Source organism: Mustelus asterias, chromosome 30, assembly GCF_964213995.1.
Source record: "Mustelus asterias chromosome 30, sMusAst1.hap1.1, whole genome shotgun sequence".
Lineage (NCBI taxonomy): Eukaryota > Metazoa > Chordata > Chondrichthyes > Carcharhiniformes > Triakidae > Mustelus > Mustelus asterias.
In genome coordinates this window covers 11826039-11852102 of record NC_135830.1, presented here as the reverse complement: position 1 = coordinate 11852102, position 26064 = coordinate 11826039, and the positions used below count along the sequence as shown (strand labels likewise).

General features: G+C 43.0%; 1 protein-coding gene, 1 non-coding gene and 1 gene segment (V, D, J or C); 1 reads left to right on the top strand and 2 right to left on the bottom strand.

Moving 5' to 3' along the window:
• Window positions 1-26064, top strand: part of LOC144481043 (uncharacterized) — a 420433-nt gene that overhangs the window by 279649 nt on the left and 114720 nt on the right. The window lies entirely within an intron of this gene.
• LOC144480677 (Ig heavy chain C region, membrane-bound form-like) overlaps window positions 1-26064 on the bottom strand; it is a 46695-nt gene that overhangs the window by 19340 nt on the left and 1291 nt on the right.
• Window positions 7504-7576, bottom strand: trnak-cuu (transfer RNA lysine (anticodon CUU)). Its single transcript has one exon. It is a non-coding gene; the product is annotated as a tRNA-Lys (tRNA).

The following is a 26064-nucleotide window of genomic DNA, read 5'->3' as shown; positions in this document are numbered from 1 at the left end:
AAAATCCACTGCTCTGAAGTTTCCGAATTCAAGTTTCTTGCTGAATGTGAACTGAATTGGGTATCAATCAATCTATTGAATATTTACTCTTCACCATTTTCTCGCAAAAACACCCAGCAAAATCGCCCGTGCTTTCTGCTGGCAGGGGGTGCTTGGAGAATGGGAGCTGGAGCAATATTGCTCTCACTCACTGTGGAACTGAGGAAGAGAGAATAATTAATGTATTTGTTAGAATTGTAATTGAATGGATTTCTAATGGGTTAGATGTAGACACAAGATACGTCTAACAGCCAGAGCCCACCCATTTCAGACACATCCATGCCATCGGGAACCAGCTTTCCTCGAACTGGTGCCTTTGCCCTTCAAGCCTTTCGTTTTCTTGGCTGTTACCAAATATCATGACTGTCCCGAGCTGATATTAGGTTTGAATACCTGATGTGCATTAACGAGAGTCCATTCAATATCTCTGATCAGTGAATTTGACTGATAAAATCAGAGTCAATGTTCCAGCATCATAAAGAAGGGAAATGTGCCTTGATTGTCTCTGCTCAGTTTGTCTGTTCAGCCTTCAATCTCCTTTGATTCCCATTCCAAAAGAGTTTCTAAAGATTCACAAAGCTGGAGACTGTGGTTTTCTGGTTTGGTTTTTTCCTCCATTTTCCCCACTTGCCAAATGACATTTTTTTCCAAAATCTGCTCTCAATCCTCCGTTTGCATCATGTCCAGGGATGAGGAAATACAGTTTTGTGGAGGGAGTATAAAGACCGGCATTGTTCTCTTTAGAGCAAAGAAGGTTAAACAGAGATTTCGCGGAGCTGTTCAGTATTATGGGCGTGGGTTAGATGGTTTGGTATAACAGTTGGGGGGAAACTGACGATGGCCAGTTACCAGTGGACTGGGATTGAAATTAAGTAAAGAAACACAGTTTGACATTGATATAGCTCCTTTCCCGAACATCCCAGTACACGTCACAAAGTGCTTTTCAGCCAGTCATTGGTTTTCTGTCATGCAGCATTTTTTATCATATGGAAACAACAAACGAAAAATATCACGAAAGAGGGAACCTGGATTTGGACCAAGGACCGGGAGATCTGCAGTCAAATTCTCTGCCACTTTTGTTTTTCAGTATCATTCCCATTGTCAGAACATCAATCCAGCCAGCTCCCCGATCACAGGACCGTTTGTCCTTTCTTCCTTTCGCCCTTTATTTTCCTTGATTCTGTAGTTGTTTGCAAACCAAAAAATCTCTAATTCCTTTCAGTTAAGATAAAAGATCAGCAACCTCAGTCTTTCACACTATTTCCCTCTCCGTAGACGCCGTTTGACCAGCTGAATGTTTCCAGCATTTCTTTTATTTTGTGGCGGGGTTGGCAGAAACTGGGGTATCATGTTTTTGGGTCACATCGGTTCAATTTTCTCTGACTGGACGTTACGTTTTTAAATAGTTAAAGGGATGAGCTTTTCAAACAATAAGAAACCAGAATATGTCACCCTGTTCGACATGAAAGGAAACAAAATGGGAATTTGTCAGTTGATGAAATGTTACTCATGTAATATGTATTTGGTTGTCAGTGCCAGCATTTGTTGGCCGTTCCTATTTCGGCTTAATCTGAATATTTTGCTTCTGAGCACCGCTAAGAAACAATAACGCTATTGTGGGTCTGGGTTCTCATCTAGTCCAGATTGGGTAAATATGGCTGATTTCCTTCTGCAAAGGTCCAGATGAGTTCTCATGACAATTAGAAAAATTGCTTATTTACTGATACAACCTTCAATTTCAGTTTCATTTCCAGGCTATGGTCGGACCTGAACCTGTGTTCCTCCGCCCCGGGGAATTCATGCTCCACTGATTTTACCACAGTGTCACCGCCATCCCGGAAGAGTGTAAGTGTTAATCTCCCCCGTGTAATCAAACAAGGACATTTCACGTTGAAAACAAAGATTTAAACAATTGTACAGTTAAAACCGCTATCATATACCAGATAGAGTGGAATTGACTAGACGTCTCGCGTTACCATTCACAAACAGAAAATGTGGTGAATCCTCAGTAGGTCAGACCCAATCTGTCGCGGGAGAAAGAGTGAAGGGTTCAAGTCACTGAAATCTCATCAGAACTGAAAGAAGACATAAATGTTACAGATTTTAAGAAAGCTCACAGGTAGAAAAAGGGAGAGGGGAACACACGGGAGAGAAGGTTTGTATCTGTCTTAACGTCCATCCTATCACAGACATTCAGAATGCTGAAAATTTCAATGAGATCGCCTTTCATTCCGTTAAACTGCAGAGAATACTGGTACAATTTACTCAACCTCTCAATGTAGGAACACTGCCTCCTCGCAGAGGCCAATCTCGTGAAAATAGAAACAAAGAGCAGGGGGAGGTCATTTGTCTCTTCGAGTCTACTCTTCCATTCAGTATGATAATGGCTGATCCTCGATCTCACTTGATGCCACTAAAATATAAAAACAAACAACTATCTCTTTCTGGGATATTAATCACATTTGGCAACCCTGGAATTCGAGCTCAGGAATATGGTGAGACTGGTGGAGTGAGATCACGCCTCACTCTCATGAACTCCAATGTATACAGACTCAAACGATTTAGTCTCACTTGATAGGTCAACCCTCTCATCTTAGCAATGAGGCGAGAGAATCGGCTTCAACATTTTTTTAGATAACGGGACCAACATTGAATGCAAAATTCCAGGCGACTTCTCATTAACAGTGAATACAATTGCAACTGAAACTCTGTATAGTTAAACATGAAACCCTTTGCAATATCGGCCAAAATGTGGTTTACCATCTTATCTACTTGTTGAACCTACATGCTAGCTCTTGTGATTCAAGCACTGGAACACCTCGATCCCTCTCTATTTCATTGCCCAGCAGTGTCCCTCCATGTAGATAATAATCTGCCTTTTCAACATTGCTGAATCACAATATCCTCATCACAGATTGCGGTTCTACCTATGTTCATGTCAATGACATTTTTGGAAACATTACATGCTGTTCCTTCCTCCACGTCAAGAATGTAATTAGTGAACAATTTCGGGCCAAGAACTGATCCCTGTGTTATTCCACAGTAAGAAGTTTAACAACACCAGGTTAAAGTCCAACAGGTTTATTTGGCAGCAAAAGCCACACAAGCTTTCGAGGCTCTAAGCCCCTTCGTCAGGTGAGTGGGAATTCTGTTCACAAACAGAACTATGTCGAGGGCATCCTGAAACCCATTGTACAAATAACCCCCAGCTTTTGTCGCGACACGACGGACTTCCTACAGAAACTCGGCACACATGGAGCAGTTGAACCAGGAGCGCTCCTCGTCACAATGGATGTCTCAGCACTCTACACCAGCATCCCCCATGACGATGGCATTGCTGCAACGGCCTCAGTGCTCAGCGCCAACAACTGCCAGTTTCCAGATGCAATTTTACATCTCATCCGCTTCATCCTGGACCACAATATCTTCACCTTCAACAACCAGTTCTTCATCCAGACACACGGAACAGCCATGGGGACCAAATTTGCACCTCAATATGCCAACATCTTCATGCACAGGTTCGAACAAGACTTCTTCACCGCACGGGACCTTCAACCGATGCTATACACTAGATACATCGATGACATTTTCTTCCTTTGGACTCATGGTGAACAATCACTGAAACAACTCTATGATGACATCAACAAGTTCCATCCCACCATCAGGCTCACCATAGACTACTCTCCGGAATCGGTTGCATTCTTGGACACGCGCATCTCCATTAAGGACGGTCACCTCAGCACCTCACTGTACCGCAAGCCCACGGATAACCTCACGATGCTCCACTTCTCCAGCTTCCACCCTAAACACGTTAAAGAAGCCATCCCCTACGGACAAGCCCTCCGTATACACAGGATCTGCTCGGATGAGGAGGATCGCAACAGACACCTCCAGACGCTGAAAGATGCCCTCATAAGAACAGGATATGGCGCTAGACTCATTGATCAACAGTTCCAACGCGCCACAGCGAAAAACCGCACCGACCTCCTCAGAAGACAAACACGGGACACAGTGGACAGAGTACCCTTCGTTGTCCAGTACTTCCCCGGAGCGGAGAAGCTACGGCATCTCCTCCGGAGCCTTCAACATGTCATTGATGAAGACGAACATCTCGCCAAGGCCATCCCCACACCCCCACTTCTTGCCTTCAAACAACCGCACAACCTCAAACAGACCATTGTCCGCAGCAAACAACCCAGCCTTCAGGAGAACAGGGACCAAGACACCACACAACCCTGCCACAGCAACCTCTGCAAGACGTGCCGGATCATCGACACAGATGCCATCATCTCACGTGAGAACACCATCCACCAGGTACACGGTACATACTCTTGCAACTCGGCCAACGTTGTCTACCTGATACGCTGCAAGAAAGGATGTCCCGAGGCATGGTACATTGGGGAAACTATGCAGACGCTGCGACAACGGATGAATGAACACCGCTCGACAATCACCAGGCAAGACTGTTCTCTTCCTGTTGGGGAGCACTTCAGCGGTCACGGGCATTCGGCCTCTGATATTCGGGTAAGCGTTCTCCAAGGCGGCCTTCGCGACACACGACAGCGCAGAGTCGCTGAGCAGAAACTGATAGCCAAGTTCCGCACACACAAGGACGGCCTCAACCGGGATATTGGGTTTATGTCACACTATTTGTAACTCCCACAGTTGCGTGGACCTGCAGAGTTTCACTGGCTGTCTTGTCTGGAGACAATACACATCTTTTTAGCCTGTCTTGATGCTCTCTCCACTCCCATTGTTTTGTTTCTTAAAGACTGGATTAGTTGTAAGTATTCGCATTCCAACCATTATTCATGTAAATTGAGTCTGTGTCTTTATAAGTTCTGTTTGTGAACAGAATTCCCACTCACCTGAAGAAGGGGCTTAGAGCCTCGAAAGCTTGTGTGGCCTTTGCTACCAAATAAACCTGTTGGACTTTAACCTGGTGTTGTTAAACTTCTTACTGTGTTTACCCCAGTCCAACGCCGGCATCTCCACATCATTATTCCACAGTTGCATCTTTCCACTTTGAAAAAGGACCCGTTTTCCACTATGAAAAGGACCTCTCTGTTTGACGGACAGTTTTTAATCGAAACAATACACTCCCTCCAAATCATTTATCTTTTACCTCATACACCAGCCTCTTACGTGGCACCTTGGCAAATGTATTTTGCAAATCTAAAGACAGTACACTTAGAAGTTCCCCTCTACCTATTCTCTCTGTTTCATCCTCACAGAATTTGAGCAATTTTGTGAAACACGATTTACCTTTCATTAATCTATGTGGACAAGGTTCGATTATATTCACTTTTCATAAATGATTAGTTATTTACTCTTTGACTGGTGACTCCAATGTCTTGCCGATGATAGATGTTAAACCAACTGGCGATTTTCCCGCTTTGAACAAAAGAGTGACATTTGCTGTTTTCCATTCCTCTGGTAAGCTCCGGCAATTTAGCGATATATGAAAATTTTCAAGCAATGGGTCCACTACCTCTGCTGCACTTCCATTAAAAACTTAGTGTGCAGTTCATCGGATCCTGGTGACTTGTACTCCTTTAGACCATTGAGTTTCTCTGATACTCTATCCCTAATTCATTATTTGCAATCAGCCCATCTGATAACCTCGGGATGATTGCATTATCTTCAACGCTGATGACTGATGCAAAATTATTATTTAGCATATCCATCATTTGTGATTTTTGTTATCAATTCACTCATTTCATTCAGTTGAGGCCTCACATTTACCTTAGCCACGGGGTTCCTAATTTATATACCCATAGAAACTCTTAATTCATTTATTCAGCATGCAATTCATCTCTCAAAAATAATTTTCTCCAGTCTACAGAGTGTAGCCCTGATGGCCCGTTTATCAGACTACAAAAGTGTACAGGGTATCACCTAGACAACCCAACACGGAAATTGAGGTGACCTGAGCATTATTGAGCAAGTGTGTGCTTGTGTGTGTGTGTGTGTGTGATTTGAAGAGAAAGGTCTCATGCTCTAGATTGATACCTGGTGAATGAAGCCACCGACCACTTTATCGCTGAGCTTTTTGTGTTCTTGAGCAATCGCCCTCTGGGGCTGATACAATGAGGCCAGGAGAGTAACTCGCTGCATCGTGTGCAACGTGATTGTGGTGCAATTTGCTGAAAGCTGTTAATTTTATAAAAATCATCTTTTCGCGAATTATAAATGAAATGCCCTTCAGTACCCGGTAAGAATTCTCACCAGGTATAAGTGTAACAGATTTATTTGGAATCACGAGCTCTCGGAGCGCAGCTCCTTCATCACTCACGCTGAGGATTCACCACATTTTTCTGTCTTTGAATGAAAGCAATAGATTTATCATTAATTCCCCGGTTTCCTGAGTGCCTGACACTGATTTCCACAGTACACTGCTTTCAATGTTTGTTTTCAATGTGAAATTAAGCAGTTTGATTCCATGTGAAGGACATACACTGACACTCCTCCGGGAAGATGGTGACGTAGTGGTAAAATCAGTGGAGTATGAATCCTGTGGCCCAGGCCACAGGTCCGGATCCCACCGCAGTCTAGAACTGAAACGGAAGTGAAAGCTAGTCTCATTAATGAAGCTTTGCTTTCTGATGGTCAGGAAAATTCATCTGGACCTTTTGCAGAAAGAAATCTGCCATCCTTCCCCTTTCTCGCCTCTATGGGACTCCAGACACAAAGCAACGTTATTAACTTTTAAGTTCCATCTGAAATGGACGAGTAAAATACTCAGTTCAAGGGGAAATAAGAATGGACAACAAATGCTGGCGTTGACAACGAAATATATATTGCATTGGCAGTATTTATGAAATGATTAATTGTCATTTTGTTCCATTTCATGTAAAACAGGGTAACACATTCTGGCGACTTAGTATTTAAAACCTCTGCCCTTTAACTGTTGAAACAGGTAAGATTCAGTCAGAGAAAAGTGATCCACTGTGATCCAAAACAAGGAACTGCAGTTGCTGCAAATCCCACCTCAAAACAGAAAATGTTGGAAGTCCTCATCAGCTTCAGCAGCTTCCCTGGAGAGGGAAAGAAAGTGAATGATTCAGGTTGCTGACCTTTTACCCAAACTGGAAGAGATGAGGGATTTAGTGGTTGATAAACAAGTACAGAGTCAAGGAAAATAGAGAGGGAGAGGAGGAAAGAACAATGTAATAGGATGGAAGGCTGGCGTGATTGAGTGACAATGGAGATGATTATTGTTCCCACTGACACAATCTCCCAGATCTGGGTTTAACTATCGTACTAAATGAGAACAACATTTTTCGCTGAGTTCAGTGCTAAACTTCCCGCCTTCCAGTGAACTGGAGGCAGTTTTCAGTCATAAACCCACAACTAGGAGGGAAACAAAGTAAGATGGTGAAAGAGTGAGTTTGAGCGGTGACATTTCTGGAGGAAAGGAGAGCTGGAATTCACCCATAAATGGGGCAAAGTTTAAAACACCGACGCCCAACGTGGGGCTAGAACCCACGACCCTGAGGTTAAGAGTCTCATGCTCTACCGACTGAACTGGCCGGGCACGAGAACAAATGCCCTTTCTATAACCAAAAATGCATGGAGACAAATATAATTGTTCCATCTGGTGTTTTCGCTTGTTCTGATTTCAAAGTTTACAATGAATCGATCTATGGAATCCATAAGGTTACCATGCATTCCTCTCAATCATCAATATTACATCAGTCACATCTTCCACTTCTTGGCTTCACCTCTCCCAAACATTACAAACTCCTCTTACATCTTTCGACTTTTGTTTTGTTCGAAGTAATCGAGCCAGAGGTGGGGGAAACAGCCTCTCAGCATGTACACTGTTAAACTGATTCCCAATTTCAGACATTTCAACAAGATCACCTCTGATTACTCTAACTCCAGAGCGAAGAGACTCATCCCACTGAATCTCTCTTCCCAGGAGAAACGCAGAAATCAATCCACTGAACCTTGGTTACACACAGAGAGCGAGAGAATAGAGAGAGCAAAGAGCAAAAGAGGTAAACGTAATAAAAACAGTCAGAGAGACTGAGAGAATGTACAGAAGATATATAGAGACAATGAATAACAGAAATAGCGAGTGGGGTACACATCCACAACCCATGAATGAATAACAATATACACACAGCCAACTGTCTGAACCAACAAACATGGCGTCCTCTAAACTGGTGACCAGGGATAAAGTGAATGCCCGCAAGCGTAGTAACCTTTTGAAAATGTCTTGATTTTCCTGTGTGAGTATTGTGTTGATGGATTCCCTGCACTGTATGCTCAGGTTCTCAAACCAAAACCCTTGTAAACCAATCCCACCAATTTACCACCGCGTTCGCACTGAATTACTAAACCTTTCCCTCACTCTGCAACGAAAAAATTTGGAAAAGTTTCTGTCGAGTTTCGAACCGTTGGAAGCGAAAGTAACAACTGTGCGTGGAACGTCTGTTGCAATTGACTGAATATACCATTGTGGTGGAAACAGAAGGTGCCATTTTGCGGTAGAGACTTGCTTGTGGTGAATGTCATATGGCACGAAAATTAAAATAACAAAAGCAGCGTGGATAAGGAAAAACTGTAAAACAGGCTGGTCTGATGGTTAGAGTTTGACACTTTCACTGCTGTTTAGATTACAGGTCAGGAAATGAAGATTTGTTGTTCTCATCCAAACCATAAAAACAAATGTCAGTTATTGCCTGGTGAAACATATAAAACACAATCTTACCTCTGGTCCTGAAGTGAAGACTGAGCAAATTCAACAGGAGGTTTTCATGTCATATCTGACAGGATATTGGGATATCCACTCCATCTGACGAAGGAGCAGCGCTCGGAAAGCTAATGGCATTTGCTACCAAATAAACCTGTTGGACTTTAACCAGGTGTTGTTAAAACTCTTAGTGTGTTTACCCCAGTCCAACGCCGTCATCTCCAATCAGGATATTGGGAACCAGACAAGATTAAGGGCAGTTTAAATGCTGCTGGACCTTCACTGCAGCTCATTCTGTTTCTGACTGGATGTGATATCTGTTTGTTACACAGTTGAGAATGAATTTATTTAGTGCAGGAGCAGGCTCAAGCCAACAGATGGCCTTTCTCAGCTCCTTCGCTGCTAATGAATTTCAGTAACGTTATCAGTAGACAACAGGATAATTACATGGTAGCGTGGCGGAGCAGGTTAAACCCCTCCTGTTTTTGTGCAGTTGTGGGTTCGAATCCAGCTGCTACTAGAATGAGTTTATGTTTTGGTCTCTGCAGCTGAATTCCAGCAGTTCAGATTGAAGTCAGGAGTTTGTGCTGTGTCGTTTATGGCAGGAAGAAAGAGGAGACACATACCACTGTAAACAGTTGTTGAAGCAAAGGAGCGTGCGTGGAAGGAGTGTGCAAATTACTGCAGATGCTGGAATTGGAAACAAAAAGGGAAATGCTGGAAAATCTCAGCAGATCTGGCAGCATCAGTGAGGAAAGAGAGTTGACGTTCCGAGTTCAGATCACCCTTTGTCAAAACTGGAAGGATTGGAGTTTCTCCGATAGAGAATACAAACGGGAACGCAGGCTGAACGGTTGTCTATAAATAGCTTGATTGCAAACATTGAGACTGTAGTCCCGGCCCAGGGGATGGATTAGGATTTTCTAACTAAGGTTCAAATCCTGTCATGTCCACTTCGCGTCATTCCTCATTGTGACTTATTTTTATTGAAAGTTATTGGAAATGAAGCAATGGGTACAGAGATGATCAACTCATTGCAAATTTCTCACATCAGCGTCACTGAGGGTCTAGTGATCAGGATCGGCGCCGTGACGCGGTTTCAATTCCCAGTCACGTAGTGAATAACTTATTGTTCAATTCTTCATTTAATGAAAACACGCCTCACAGCGTCTGTGAAGGGAGCAACAGCTAAATCTTCCAGCTGGATGAACTTGCATGGGAACTGGAAAATTCAGTGATGTAACACTAACGATAAACTCTGAAGAAGAATCACACGACACGTACAACATACATGTCAGATACACACAAAGCACACATGTCAAATCATGTCATTTTCAAGTTGTATCTTTGAACTTCCTGCTCTCCACCTCAGAAATGTCCACATTCATCAAAAATCTCCGACCTCAAACCCAATCCTGTTCCTTAATCCACTAATAATGTTACACGTACTGCAAGGAATTTGCAGCATTTGTAAGTGATGATATTGAGAACAGAATAGATGCCCTTGTGCAAGGAATCCATAAAGTCAGCATGTAGGTGCAGCAGATAATTGGAAGAGAAATTACATTTTTGTCTTTATTGCTGGCAGACTGGAGTCCAAGAGTAACGAGGTGTTGCTGCTGTTGCACAGGTGTTTGTTGAGACCACATGTTGAATACTCTGTGCAAATACGATAGTCACATTTAAAAAATGATATGCTTACATTGGAAACAGTAAAGAGAAGGTTCACCAGGTTGCTCCCTGGGGTGAGGGAGTTGTCCTCTGATGAGAGGCTGAGTAAATCGTGCTGAAATTCTCTGGAGTTTAGAGCAAAAAGAGGCGATCTCATTAAACCGACACAACTCTGACTAGGTTTGATAGGATGGAAGCTGTGAGATTCTTTTCTGCTGGTCGGGAATCTAACCCAGTGCGGCACAGATAAGGAGCTGATCATTTAGGGCTATGATAAGGAAACATTACTTCACTCAAAGGGCTGAGAATCTTTGGCATTCTCTGTACCTGACAGTTATGTATGCCGCATCATCGAGCACATTTAAGGTTGGGAAACAGGTTTCTGGTCTCTTGGGGAATTCAGGGAGCTGGGAGCACGTGGAAAAACTAAGTTGTAGCCCAAGGCTAGCCATGATGGTATTGAATAGTGGAAAAATCTCGATGGACAGAGTGGTCTGCTCCTCCTCCTATGATTCATGTTAGATTAAAAACAGAATGTCCTGGACTTTCTCAGCAGGACTTGCAACAAATGTGGAGCAATTATAACAATTAGCACAACATCGAGACGAGGAATTGAAATGGATCCAGGCACTGAAAGCCCTGAATTCAAACAGCTGTATTATATCTGTAAAAATATTGTTCAGGAAAGTTTGCTACCAACTGAACGGGTGGAGGTATGAGAGCACCCCGAGACAAAAAGAGTCCCTCTATTCCTGTTTCTACTTATATTCCCGAAATAGAGATGCTTTGTGTCCTTCAGCAACAGGGAAATATTGTCTAAACTTTGCCAGTCTTACAGTTATTCAGTAAGTTGTCATACAATTCGATCTATGAATATTCGTTTCAAATAAAACGAGATATATTCCAACTGATTAGAAATATCGGGCTTACAGTAATTGATAGAAATGGATGCTATGATTGCAGGCATAGAACTGGAACCCACCATCACACCGAGTGAATCCACTGCCTGTTTAAATGTTGATCAGTGAAAATTTCAATCATCTTCTGCTGTGTAACATACGGACACTGAGTCAATAAGCGATATCCACTGAAAAAAAAAGCCGAATCAGTCAATTTTTCTCGCAACTTTCAAACATGTTGTTATTCTCTGTACCAATTGCCATTGAGTATATGAATAAATGAATGCAGTTGGTGATGCTAAAAATGTGTTTACCCTCTCGGGGAACCGAATCACATTGATGCACACAGAGGAACGCACAAAGACACCGAGAGTGATAGAGGCCTGAGGAGACGCAAACATCCATGAATCAAGCATGTCACCAATTGAGTTCAGTTTTGTTCCATTTCTGGCTGGAGGTTTGGTGAATTCTAGCTGATAAACAGAAATGAAGGAACGCGGACGTGAAGCAGGAAAAGCAGACGGGAATATATGGAAGGTTTTGATCCCATTGAATGAATAATTAATTCTGCAGCCACCTAAAGGATTGAATGCTGAGCAGCGCATGGCTGAGGTTCAAAACTTCGTGAGAAAACAATTTCAAATCCTCTGCCTTCGCCGCTTGGCCGATGTTAATGTGTTAGTGTCACTCATATAAAACTATTGAATAGTTACAACAACAAAAAGGAACATTTGGCCCTTGGAGGTCACCCTGCAACATTCATCCCTCTCGTTTTTCTTCCAAACAAAATGCCACTCACTGAATAGATAAAGGAGCTGCCTTTTTTGGCAGTGGTGGGATTTAAACCCACACCTTCTCACATACTGGAGTCTAAATCCTGCGTCTAAGAACATTAGGCCTAACTGCCATTGCAAACCACATGCTCACGATTACCCCGAGTTGTATTAGCACCGGGTTAGAATATAGTGGGGATTTTGGAAATAACATATAGCCCCTCAAGTCTATCACAATATTTTCAATCATAGCCAAGCAACTGTTTTCCATCTGTTACATTTCTGACTTTTCCTGCTCTGATGAAAGATCATCCAGCTGGAAGATTAGCTCTGTTTCTCTCCCCACAGACTCTGCTAGATCTTGTTTCATTCAATGAGGAATTAGTTTCCATGGTGCCAGTTCACACAGCAATACAAACGAGTTACTCTCTGGCTGGGGATTGAATCCAGGCCACAGTGATGAAAGTGTCGAATCCAAACCACGAGACGAGCAGGGAAGCTGACAGTGACTTTTCCAATCAGTTGACGACCGTTAGTTTATGCATTGCCTTCCTTCTGGTCCGTCACTTATTAGACAGGTTTCTCATTACAGAAAAAAATACTCTGTTTTGTTCCACATTTATCACCTGCCCTCGAACCCGTGGTCGTGAGAACAATGACTATGAACCAGCTGACCACCCGGTCTCCACCTTCACCAGCTCAATGTTGCCTGATCCATCATTCCTTGTGTCAGCTTATCCATCCTGTCTTGTTCTCTATCACGAACCTTACTTCTGTTCTTTTTTAAGGAGTGACTCCTGGCTTTACAATCAGAAAGTGCAAGGAAAGCTCATCAGACGACTTAATATTTAGCAAAAATACGAAGAATAGAACCTTTCCCGCACTTTGCAATGAAAAGGATTTGGAAATATTTCTGCCTTGTTTCCGGCCGTGGGAGGCGAACGAGATAACTGTAATGGAATGTTTGCCGTCATTGGCTGAACACATCACTGGTGTTGAACCAGAAGTGGCCATTCTGCAGAAATTTGTGGTGAGTGAGGTCTGGCGTGAAAATTAAACAACAAAAGGATCGTGGACAAAGCAAATCGTAAAACACGCTGTAATCTGCTGGTCGGGTGGTTAGAGCTTGACACTTTCACTGCTGTTTTGATTGCAGGTCAGGAAAAGGAGATTTATTGCTCTCCCCCAATCTGTGAAAACAAGTATCAGTTATTTCCCGGTAGAAAACAGACATCTCAGTCTCGCCTTGTGTCCTGTCCTTTCTGACGTGAAGACCCTGAGCAAATTCAACAGGAAGCCATGTTGTCCTTTCTGGGATGCAGACGAGTTCAGGACAGTTTAAATGGTGCCGGTCCTTCACTGCAGCTCATTGTGTTTCTGACTGGAGATGTTTTTTGTTTATTGAACAGTTCATGATCATCTGATTCGGTAAAGATTTCCTCATGTCCCATCCCAACTCCACGGATTCTAAGATATTTCAGTATCAATACAAGAAAACGAGATGATTACAATGTCTTTCTGTGGGATTGCGTGGCCGGGCGCTTTAAGACACTGGATTTAGGCTCCCGTTTTTCGGAAGCCATGGGTTCCAATCCCACCACTGCCAAAATTAATTTCAGTTTTTGTCCTTGCAGCTGAAGTCCAACAGCTCAGGTTGAATACAGGAGTGCATGCGGTGTCGTTTTTGACTGATGTCCTCGTCATAACAGGATAGGATGCTCGACTCATCCATTGATCGACAGTTCCGATGCGCCACAGTGAAAACCTCAGAAGGCAAACATGGGGCACGGCCAACAGAGTACCCTTCGTCATCCAATATTTTCCCAGAGTGGAGAAACTACGACATCTTCTTTGGAACCTTCAACATGTCATCGATGAAGACTAACACCTCGCCAAGGCCATCCACACACCGCCATAACATGCCTTCAAACAACAGAACAACCTCAAACACCCCAATTCTCGCAGCAACTACCCAGCCTTCAGGAGAACAGCGACCACGACACCACACAACCCTGCCACGGCTACCACTGCAAGACGTGTTGGATCAACGACACGGATGCCATCATCTCACCTGAGAACATTATCCACCAGCTAGACGGTACATACTCATGTGAATCGGACAACGCTGTCTACCACATACGCAGTAAGAGTTTTAACAACACCAGGTTAAAACACTAGGTTAAAAAAACACCACATACGCTGCCGGAAAGGATGACTCGAGGCATGGAACATCAGCGAGACCATGCCAACACTAGGACAACGGATGAACAGACACCGCTCGACAATCACCAAACAGGAATGTTCCCTTCCTGTCGCGGAACACGTCAGCATTCAAGGGCATTCAGCCTCCGATCTTCGGGTAAGCGCTCTCCAAGGCGGCCTTCAAGACACACGACAACGCAGAATCTCCGAGCAGAAAATGATAGCTAATTTCCGCACACATGAGGATGGCCTCAACCGGGATCTTGGGTTCATGTCAAGCTACGTGTAACCCCCAGTATTTGGCCTGGGCTTGCAAAATCCTACGAACTGTCCTGGCTTGAGACAATTCATGCCTCTTTATCATAACATCTTTCTCTCCACTCGCATTGTCTGTGTCTGTAAAGACTTGATTACCTGTTCAGACTCGCATTCCAAAGATTATATTACAATTGAGTCTGTGTCTTTCTATGCCCTGTTTGTGAACCCAACTCTCGACTCACCTGATGAAGAATCAGCGCTCTGAAAGTTCGTGCTAGCAAATAAAGCTGTCGGGCTTCAACATGGTGTGGTGAGACTTCTTACTGCGAGGGAGATCAACATTCATTTTACTGAATGGCGGAACAGGCCCGTCTGAAAGAGAAAATGGTCCACCCCAGCTCCTATTCCCTATTCTCTGATGTTCTTCTGTCCAGCTCATTGTTCTGAGAACAGATTCAAATAGTTCCTGCTCCTCTCTCTGACGTCATGAATTGGAGAACGAAGAAACTCTGAGCTGATTGGATGAAATAGAGGAAAAATGAGCTGTGAGCTGATTGGGTGTCTCCTGCTGGCTCTGTCAAGAATGAACCAATCTCTAAAGAGGCAAGATATCACTCAACATCGACTGAAATCTGAACTAAAACAATTGAGTTTAAACTCACTTAGTTCCCTTAGACATTTGCCGGACAAACGCTTTTCGATTTTGAAGTACAAGATAAGTTGAGGTATCAGGTTGAAAGTAACGAATGTGTTATTGTATTAAGCGGCATGGGCTCTCAACCTAACCATGAGAGCCTGCAGCCACACAGTGGAGTTGAGGATTGTAGTGAGGCCGATTGGGGGCGATATACTGCCATTTGTTTCTGTAGTTTCGTGCTTGAAAAGGAGCCCGGTCCAAAACCGGGCAGACGCATACATTAAGATTTTTTCATGTAGGGTCAGGGAAGTCTGTATTATTTCAGTTTGTTGCTGAATATTATCCGAATCTGGATTCATATTATCTTTACTTGACCTGGGCCTAAAATGCTTTCTGTAAAATATTTTGACGGACTGACAGGAAAGACACGTTTCTATTTTGACAACGCGCACATGTTAGCATTTCGTTCAGTCTAAAAAATAATTTAATGAGTTTTTCGGTGCAGACTAACACCGTTAATCACCATCTAAATATGTCAAAAAGTGCTGTGTGCTCAAAAATACAGACATAAGTGATACTGTTACTGAACTAGAGGAAATGGCGCACATTTCCCAGAAGCATTCTTAACAAATTGTTCTTCATAATAAAGGAATAGGAAAAACCACTCAGACAGATGAAGAAATCGAGACTGAATGTGGATCTCCTGGTCTTTCCTGTAGATGGCCAGAATTTAAGTGGTTGAATGTTTCACACCCAAAAGCAAAAAGGCTCAAGTATAACTAACAGATAATACTTAAATCTCTTCCATTTAAAAATAGTTGACTTTGTTTAAAAGCTGACTAGGGTCCATCTCAAATAAGCACCATGGGTTCTGTATTACCCGGTCACTCAATTCCTTTTGTTCGTCAGTTATGTTTGCAATTCAGTGATATTCAATTTCAGAGCTATTCAATTCCATAATGAGTACCTATGTGCTAAATAATGTATTGATATTAAATATTGAATAGCGAAATAAACACTGAGTATAATTGTTTGAGATTATTCGGAGGAAGATGAGAATGATGCATTAATCCTTGAGGGCGGCACGGTGGCACAGCATTGCAGCCTCACGGCGCCAGCGACCCGGGTTCAAATCCGGCCTTGGGTGACTGTCTATGTGGAGTTTGCAAATTCTCCCCCTGTCTACGTGGGCTTCCTCCGGGTGCTCCGGTTTCCTCCCACAGTCCAAAGATGTGCGGGTTAGGTTGATTGGTCATGCTAACTTGACCTTAGTGTCAGGGGGATTAGTTGGGTTAATGTATTGCATTACGAGAATAGGGTCTGGGTGGGATTGTCGTCGGTGCAAACACGATGGACCAAATGGCCTTCTTCTGCACTGTAGGATTTCTGTGATTCAGAAATCATTGCTCCCTTAGACATTTGCCAGACGAACGCTTATAAATTTTGAAGTTCAAGATAAGTTGAGAAATCAGGTTGAAAGTAACGGTTTTCTTGATTGAAGTGTCATGGTCTCTCAGTTTGACCATTGGAACGTGCAGCAACACAGCGCAGTTGTACATTGCAGACAGGCCAATTTGCTGCATGCCTGCTGTCACTTGTTTCTGTCGTGTAGTGGTTATCACGGTTGCCTCACATGCGAATGTTCCCCGGACTGACAACGGACAAAAGCATAGTTGACCTTTCTCATTAACGGTGTGCGAAGTCTGTATGATTTAAGTTCATTGTGAATCTCGTTGTTACACCAACTTAAATGGTTTTAGGAAAATCAGAAAAGCTGCATTTTACGACGTAATGGCAGGAAAGAAATGATTTTATCGTTTGTTAACATGTTCGCAATTCGTTCAGTCCACAACAGAATGTAATGGCTTTATAGATGCAGACGAACATATTTAATCACCATCTGAGACATGTCTAAGAGTATTCCGTGCTCATCAAGCCAGACACAATTGATACGGGAACTGAACTAGAGGAAATGGCGCACATTTCCCAGAAGATCTTTTAAAAATTGTTCTTAATGATAGTATTAGAGGCTTGGATGGAGATAAATTTGTTGAGTGAATTCAGGGGGAAATTCTCATTCAGGGTGTGGATGGCCCGGCTAGAGAGGGGGTTAAAACTTGAACTCGTCTTGGGAATTAAGGGAGGGCAGGTGACAGAAGTGTTCGTGAGGGATCACTTTGGGACCAGTGACAATAAATCCATTAGTTTTAACATAGTTATGGAGAATGATTAGTCTGGCCTAAAAGTTAAAAGTTTAAATTGGGGCAAGGCCAATTTTGATGGTATCAGGCAGCAACTTTCAACATTTAATTGGTGGAGTCTTTAGGAAGGCAAATGGACGTCTGGTAAGTGGAGGCTTTCAAAATTTCAGGGTAAGCACATTCCTCTCAGAGCGAATGGCAGGATGGTAGAAGTAGGGAACCCTGAATGACGCGGGATACTGAGGCCCTGGTCAAGAAGAAGAAGGAGGAGGAGGCACATGAGATGCATAGGCAGCTGGGATCCAAGTGGATCCCTTGAAGTGGGTATAGGAGTAGAATTCAGAGAGAAATCAGGAGAGCAAAAAAGGGATTGTTTTGCAAATGCATAAAGGGCAAAAGAGTAACTCGGGAGAGAGTAGGACCTCTTAAAGCTCAACAAGGTCATCGATGTGCGGATCCACAAGAGATGATTGAGGTCCGAAATGAATATTTCTCAACAGTATTCACAGTTGAAAAAAGCATGGACGTTAAGGAATTTGAGGAAATAAATCGTGATTTTTTGAGGAGTGTACATATAACAGAGCAGAAGGTGCTGGAAGTCTTAAACCGCATCAAGGTAGATAAATCCCCGGATCTGATGAAGTGCATCCCAGGACATTATGGCAGGCTGAGGAGGAAATTGCGAGCCCCCTAGCAGAGATATTTGAATCATCGATAGTCACAGATGACGTGCCTGAAGCTTGGAGGGTGGGAAATGTTGTGCCTTTGTTTAAGAAGGGCTGCAGGGAAAAGCCTGGGAACTACAGGGCGCTGAGCGTCACATCTGTTGTAGGTAACGTGTTCGAAGTTATTTTGAGAGACAGGATCTACAGGCATTTAGAGACACAAGGACTGATTAGGGGCAGTCAAGATGGCTTTGTGAGTAGAAAATAATGTCACATAAATTTAATTCAGTGTTTTGAACGGGTAACAAAGAATATAAATGAGGGCAATGCTGTTGATGTTGTCTACATGGGCTTTAGGAAGGCCTTTGGCAAGGTACCACATGATAAGTTGTTGCATAAGGTTAAATCACACGGGAGCCAGGGTGAGATACAAAATTGGCTCGATGGCAAAAGACAGAGGGTGGTTGTAGAGGATTGTTTTCCAAACTGGAGGCCTGTGACCAGCGGTGTGTCTCAGGAATCGGTGTGGGGTCCACTGTTATTTGTCATTTATATTGATGATTTGGATGAGAATATAGGATGCATGGTTAGTAAGTTTGAAGATGACACCATGATTGGTGGCATACTGGACAGTGAAGAAGGTTATCAAGAATTGCACGGGATCTTGATCAATTCGGCCAGAAGGCTGACGAATGGCAGATGGAGTTTAATTTAGATAAATGCGAGGTGATGCATTTTGGTCGATCGAACCAGGCAAGAATTACTCAGTTCATGGTAGGGCGTTGGGGAGAGTTATAGAACAATGAGATCTCGGGGTACAGGTTCATAGCTCCTTGAAAGTGGAGTCATAGGTGGACAGAGTGGTGAAGGAGGCATTGGGCAAGCTTGGTTTCATTGGTCAGAACATTGAATGTAGAGGTTGGGACGTCTTGTTGAAGTTGTACAAGACATTGGTAAGGCCACACTTGGAATATTGCGTTCAGTTGCCGTCACCCTACTTGGGAAGTGACATTATTAAACTAGAAAGAGTGCAGAAAAGCTTCACCAGGATGCTAGTGGGACTTGATGGTTTGAGTTATAAGGAGAAACCGGATAAACTGGGACTTTTTCTCTGGGGCGTAGGAGTCTCAGGGGTGATCTTAGTGAGGTATAAAAGATCATGAGGGGCATAGATCAGCTAGCTAGTCAATATCTTTTCCAAAAGTTTGAGTATTCTAAAACTAGAGGGCATAGGTTTAAGCTGAGAGGGGGGAGATACAGAAGGGCCCAGAGGGGCATTTTTTCACACAAAGAGTGGTGAGTGTCTGGAACAAGCTGCCAGTGGTAGTAGTAGAGGCGGGTACAATATTTTCTTTTAAAAGCATTTCGACATTTACATTGGTAAGATGGGTATAGCGAGATATGGGCCAAACGCGAGCAATTCGGACTGGCTTAAGTGTTGCAAAAAATGGGCGGCATGGACAAGTTGGCCCGAAGGGCTTGTTTCCTTGGTATAAACCTCTATGACTCTATGACTCCATAAATAAATAGGAACAACTACTCAAACAGATGAGGAAATTGGGAATCAGTGCAGACCTGCTGGACTTCCTGTACATGAACGAGATTTGGGCGGCAGAAGGTTTCCCACACAGAATAAAGCGGGATCACGTATAACTAACAGATCATTCTTAAATCACTCTCCTTGAAGAATATTTGAATTGTTTAAAATATGATTGTGTTCAATTTCAAGTAAGCATGTGCATTCCCAAGTGACACTATTTCTTTTGTTGCTCAGTCATGTTTGCAATACAATGTTGTATATTTCAGAGATATTCAATTCATAATGAGGATATGTGTTAAATATCCTTATTGACATTAAATGTTGAATAACGACAAATGCTGGATATAACTAGTTGAAATTATTCGACGGAAGATGAGAATGATGCATTAATGATTGAGCAGAAGTCATTGCTCGCTTAAGCATTTGTCGGACGATTGTCTTTTAATTTTGAAGCGCAAGATAAGTTGAGATATCGGGTTGATAGTAACGGATGTGTTCTTGTATTAAGTGATATGGGGTCTCAATCTGAACATGAGAACCTGCAGCAACATAGTGGAGTTGAAGGTTGTATCCAAGCAAGTTGGTGGCGCTCTGAACACGTTTTAAAGCAAAATTGGTTGACTGGCAGAAGGCACAGAGTGGGGATAATGGGGTCGTTTTCAAGATGGCAGCCGGTGACTAGTGGCGTGCCTCAGGGTCAGTGCTGGGACCATAAATTTTCACAATATATATTAACGATTTGGAAGACGGAGCTGTTGCTAAGTTTGCAGATGATCCAAAGGTATGAAGAGAGGCAGGTAGTATTGAGGAAGCAGGGGGGCTGCAGAAGAACTTTGACAGGTGAGGAGAGTGGGCAATGGAGTGGCAGATGAAATACAATGGGGCCAAGTGCGAGGTTATGCACTTTGGAAGGGGGAATGGAGGTTGAAAGTGACGGACGTGCTCTTGTACAAAGTGACGTGGGCTCTCAACCTAACCATTGGAACCTGCAGGAACACAATGGAGTTAAACATTGTCGTCAGGCCCATTGGGGCTCCAATGCTATCACTTGAAATTCACGGATATGTTCTTGTCTTTCGTGACATGGGCTTTCAATCTAATCATTGGAACCTGCAGCAACACAGTGGAGTTGAACATTGTAGTCAGGCGAATTGGGAATGCAGCGCTGCCACTTGTTTCTATAGTTTAGTGGTTGTTAGGTTCGCCTTACACGCGAAAGGTTTGCGGTTCATAAACGGGTAGAAACATTCATTAAACTTTCTCATGTAGGGTGAGGAAAATCTTTATGATTTCAGTTCGTTGCGAAACATTACCTGAATCTCAATGTTGCAGCCATTTTATCTTTGCTCTGTGCTCGGCCTCAAGTGCTTTCTGCAAAATCAGAAATACTGGTTTCTTTTTGACCCTCCGACAGGAAGGAAGCGTTTATTTTTTGACAACGTGCACGTATTAGCACCTCTCCACCTATAACCACAGCAGAATCTAATGTGGTTATAGGTGGAGACTAACATAGTTAATCAACATCTGAAGCATCTGTAATAGTAGTGTGTGCACAGAAAGACAGACACAAGTGATACTGTAAGTGAACTAGAGGAAATGACGTACATTTCAGATGATCCAAAGATAGGTTGCAAAGCTGGGCTGAAAAATGGCAAATGGAGTTTAACCCTGATAAATGTGAGGTGATTCATTTTGGTAGGACTAATTTAAATGTCGATTACAGGGTCAAAGGTAGGGTTCTGAAGACTGTGGAGGAACAGAGAGATCTTGGGGTCCATATCCACAGATCTCTAAAGGTTGCCACTCAAGTGGATAGATCTGTGAAGAAGGCCTATAGTGTGTTAGCTTTTATTAACAGGGGGTTGGAGTTTAAGAGCCGTGGGGTTATGCTGCAACTGTACAGGACCTTGGTGAGACCACATTTGGAATATTGTGTACAGTTCTGGTCACCTCACTATAAGAAGGATGTGAAAGCGCTGGAAAGAGTGCAGAGGAGATTTACCAGGATGCTGCCTGGTTTGGAGGGTAGGTCTTATGAGGAAAGGTTGAGGGAGCTAGGGCTGTTCTCTCTGGAGCGGAGGAGGCTGAGGGGAGACTTAATAGAGGTTTATAAAATGATGAAGGGGATAGATAGAGTGAACGTTCAAAGACTATTTCCTCGGGTGGACGGAGCTATTACAAGGGGGCATAACTATAGGGTTCGTGGTGGGAGATATAGGAAGGATATCAGAGGTAGGTTCTTTACGCAGAGAGTGGTTGGGGTGTGGAATGGATTGCCTGCAGTGATAGTGGAGTCAGACACCTTAGGAACATTTAAGCGGTTATTGGATAGGCACAGGGAGCACACCAGGATGATAGGGAGTGGGATGGCTTGATCTTGGTTTCAGATAAAGCTCGGCACAACATCGTGGGCCGAAGGGCCTGTTTTGTGCTGTACTGTTCTATGTTCTATTTCCCAGAAGAATCTTTTTAAAAATCGTTCTTCATAACAAAGAAATAGGAAAAACGACTCAGACAGAGCAGGAATTCGAGATTCAGTGCTAATTACAACAATCTGAAGTTCCCATTTGCTTCAAGAAGACGACCATCATCTCAGTACCGACGGAAAACCAAGCAGCGTGCCTTATTGACTATCGGTCGGTGGCTCTGACATCCATCATTATGAAGTGGTTCAAAAAGTTAGTCATGGCACGAATCAATTCCAGCCTGCCGGACTACCTGGACCCCCTAAAGTTTGCCTACCGCCACAACAGGTCCACATCAGATGCCATTTCCCTATCCCTGCACTCAACCCTGGAACACCTAGATAACAAGGACACCTATGTCAGACTCGTATTTATTGATTACAGCTCAGCCTCCAACAATATTATTCTCACCAAAATCATCTCCAAACACCGTGGCCTGGGCCTCGGCACCTCCCAGTGCGACTGGATCCTGAACGTCCTATCTCAAAGACCACAATCAGTAAGGATAGGCAACAACACCTCCTCCACGATCATCATCAACACCGATGCCGTACAAGGCTTTGTTCTCAGCCCCCGACTATACTCCTTACACACCTATGATTGTGAGGCTAAATTCCCCTCCAATTCGATTTTCGAGTTTGCTGACGACACCATTTTCAAACAATTTCAAACAATGACGAGACAGAGTTCAGGAATGAGATAGAGAGTCTGGTGCACTGGTGTGGCAACAATAATTTCTCCCTCAATGTCAACAAAACGAAGGAGATTGTCATCGACTTCAGGAAACGTAAAGGAGAACATGCACCTGTCTACATCAACGGGGACGAAGTAGAAAGTGTGGAGAGCTTCAAGTTTATAGCTGTCCAGATCACCAACAACCTGTCCTGGTCCCCCCATGCCGACTCTACAGTTGAGAAAACCCACGGACACCTCCACTTTCTCAGAAGACTAAGGAAATTTGACATGTCAGCTACGACTCTGACCAGCTTTTACAGATGCACCATAGAAAGCATTCTTACGTTGCATCACAGTTTTCTATGGTTCCTACTCTGCCCAAGACCACAAGGAACTACAAAAGGTTGTGAATGTAGCCCAATCAATCAAGCAAACCAGCCTCCCGTTCATTGATTCTCTCTAAACTTCCCGCTGCCTCGGCAAAGCAACCAGCATAATTTAGGACCCCACGCACCCCGGACATTCTTCCATCGGAAAAAATATACAAAAATCAGAGGTCACGTACCAACTGACTCAAGAACAGCTTCTTCCCTGCTGCTGTGAGACTTTTGAATGGACTTACCTTGCATTAAGTTGATCTTTCTCCACACACTAGCTATGACTCTAACGCTACATTCTACACTCGTTTCCTTTTCTATGAATGTTATGTTTTGTCTGCATAGCACGCAAGAAAGAATACTTTTCACTGTATGTTAGGACATGTAACAATAACAAATCAAACCAAATCAAACCAAAACCAAAGTCCAGTAGATTAGCACTGAGTCTCGCTTTCCTCGGATGTCTCAGTGGTTTTCCCTATTGATCTGATATGAAGAACTATTTTTAAAAATATTATTTTGGTAAATGTGTACCATTTCCTCTACTTCAGTTAGCGTATCACTTGTCTCTGCCTTCATGAGCACGCACTACTATTAGAGATGTTTCAGATGGTGATTAGCTAAGTTAGTCTGTACTTATAACCCCATTAAATTCTATTGTAGACTGAACGAGATGCCAATGTGTGCACGTTGTCAGAATAGAAACTCTTCCTTCCTGTCAGCGGGTAAAAAAGCCGCCAACGTTTCTGATTTTGCAGAAAGCATTTGAGGCCGAGGACAGAGCAAAGATGAAATGGCTGCAACGTTGAGATTCGGATAATGATCAGCCACAAGCTGGAATCAAACAGATTTCTCTCAACCTACATGAGAAAATGTAATTAATATTTCTGCCTGGTTTTGAACACAGCGGCGTTTCGCCTGTTACGTGAACGTGATAACCACCATACAACAGAAACAATTGACAGCATTGAGTCCCCAATTGGCCTAACTACAATGTTCATCGCCTCTGTCTTGCTGCCAGTTTCAATGGTTAGATTTGAGAGCCCTTGTCACGAAAGACAGGAACACATCCGTCACTTTCAGCCGCATACCTAAACTTATCTTGTACTTCATAATTAGAAAGAGTTCGTTTGACAAATGTGTAAGAGAGAAATGATTTCTCTTCAATCATTAATGCATTTTTCTCATCTTAGGTCGAATAATTTCAAACAGTTATATCCAGTATTTGTTCGTTATTCAACATTTAATAGCAATACATTTATTTAACACAGATATCCTCATTCTGAATTGAATATCTCTGAAATATCCAAAATTGAATTGCAAACATGACTGAGCAACAAAAAATATCGAGTCACCGGGTAATAGACATTACAAGGTGCTTATTTGAGATTGACCACAATCATCTTTTAAACGAAATCAAATATCTTTCAAGGGAAGCGATTTAAGAATGATTTAAGGGCTGTTCTCTCTGGAGCGGAGGAGGCTGAGGGGAGACTTAATAGAGCTTTATAAAATGATGAAGGGGAGAGATAGAGTGAACGTTCAAAGACTATTTCCTCGGGTGGATGGAGCTATTACAAGGGGGCATAACTATAGGGTTCGTGGTGGGAGATATAGGAAGGATATCAGAGGTAGGTTCTTTACGCAGAGAGTGGTTGGGGTGTGGAATGGACTGCCTGCAGTGATAGTGGAGTCAGACACTTTAGGAACATTTCAGCGGTTATTGGATAGGCACATGGAGCACACCAGGATGATAGGGAGTGGGATAGCTTGATCTTGGTTTCAGATAAAGCTCGGCACAACATCGTGGGCCGAAGGGCCTGTTCTGTGCTGTACTGTTCTATGTTCTGCGTTCTATGTTCCATGTGATCTGTTAGTTATACTTGATCCCTCTTTATTCTATGTGTGAAACATTCTGGCGCCTAAATCTCGTTCATCTATAGGAAGACCAGCAGGTCCGCACTGATTCTCGATTTCCTCATCTGCCTGAGTGGTTTTTCCTGTTAATTTGTTATGAGGAACGATTTTTAAAAAGATTATTCTGGAAAACGTGCGCCATTTCCTCTCGTTCAATTACAGTGTCACTTGTGTCTATCTTTTTGCGCACACAATACTATTAGGAATGTTTCAGATGCTGATTAACGATGTCAGTCTGCACCTTTCAATCCATTAAATTCTGTTGTACACTGGAACGAGATGCTAATGTATGCACGTTGGCAAAATGGAAACTATTCCTTCCTGTAAGTGCATCAAAAACAAATCTGTATTCCTTATTTTACAGAAAGCTTTTGAGGCCGAGGTCAGAGCAAAGATACAATGTCATCGAGATTCGGATAATGTTCGGCAAAAAGCTGAAATCATACAGATTACCCTCACCTACATGAGAAAGCTTGATGAAAGTTTCTGCCCGGTTTCAAACCGTAGACTTATCGTGTGTTTAGTGTATGTGACAACCAAAAAACTGAAGAAACACGTGATAGTGTTGCGCTGCCAATTGACCTGACTGCAATGTTCAACTACACTGCGTTGCTGCCAGTTCTAATGGTTAGCTTGAGAGCCCATGTCACGAAAGACAAGAACAGTTCCGTGACTTTCAACCTGATATCTCAACTTACCTTGTAATACATAATTAAAAGATTTCGTCCGGCAAATGTCTAAGGGAGCAATGATTTCTGCTCAGTCATTAATGCTTCATTCTCATCTTTGGTCTAATAATTTCAACCAGTTATGTCCAGTATTTGTTCATTATTCAACATTTAGTGTCAATACATTTATTTAACACAGATGTCCTCATTCTGCATTGAATATCGATGAAGTATAGAACATTGAATTGCAAACATGACTGACCAACAAAAGCAATTGAGACACTGGGTAATCCACATGACATGGGGCTTATTTGAGATTGACAACAATCATCTCTAAAAATATGTTTCTGGGAAATGGGTGCCATTTCTTCTAGTT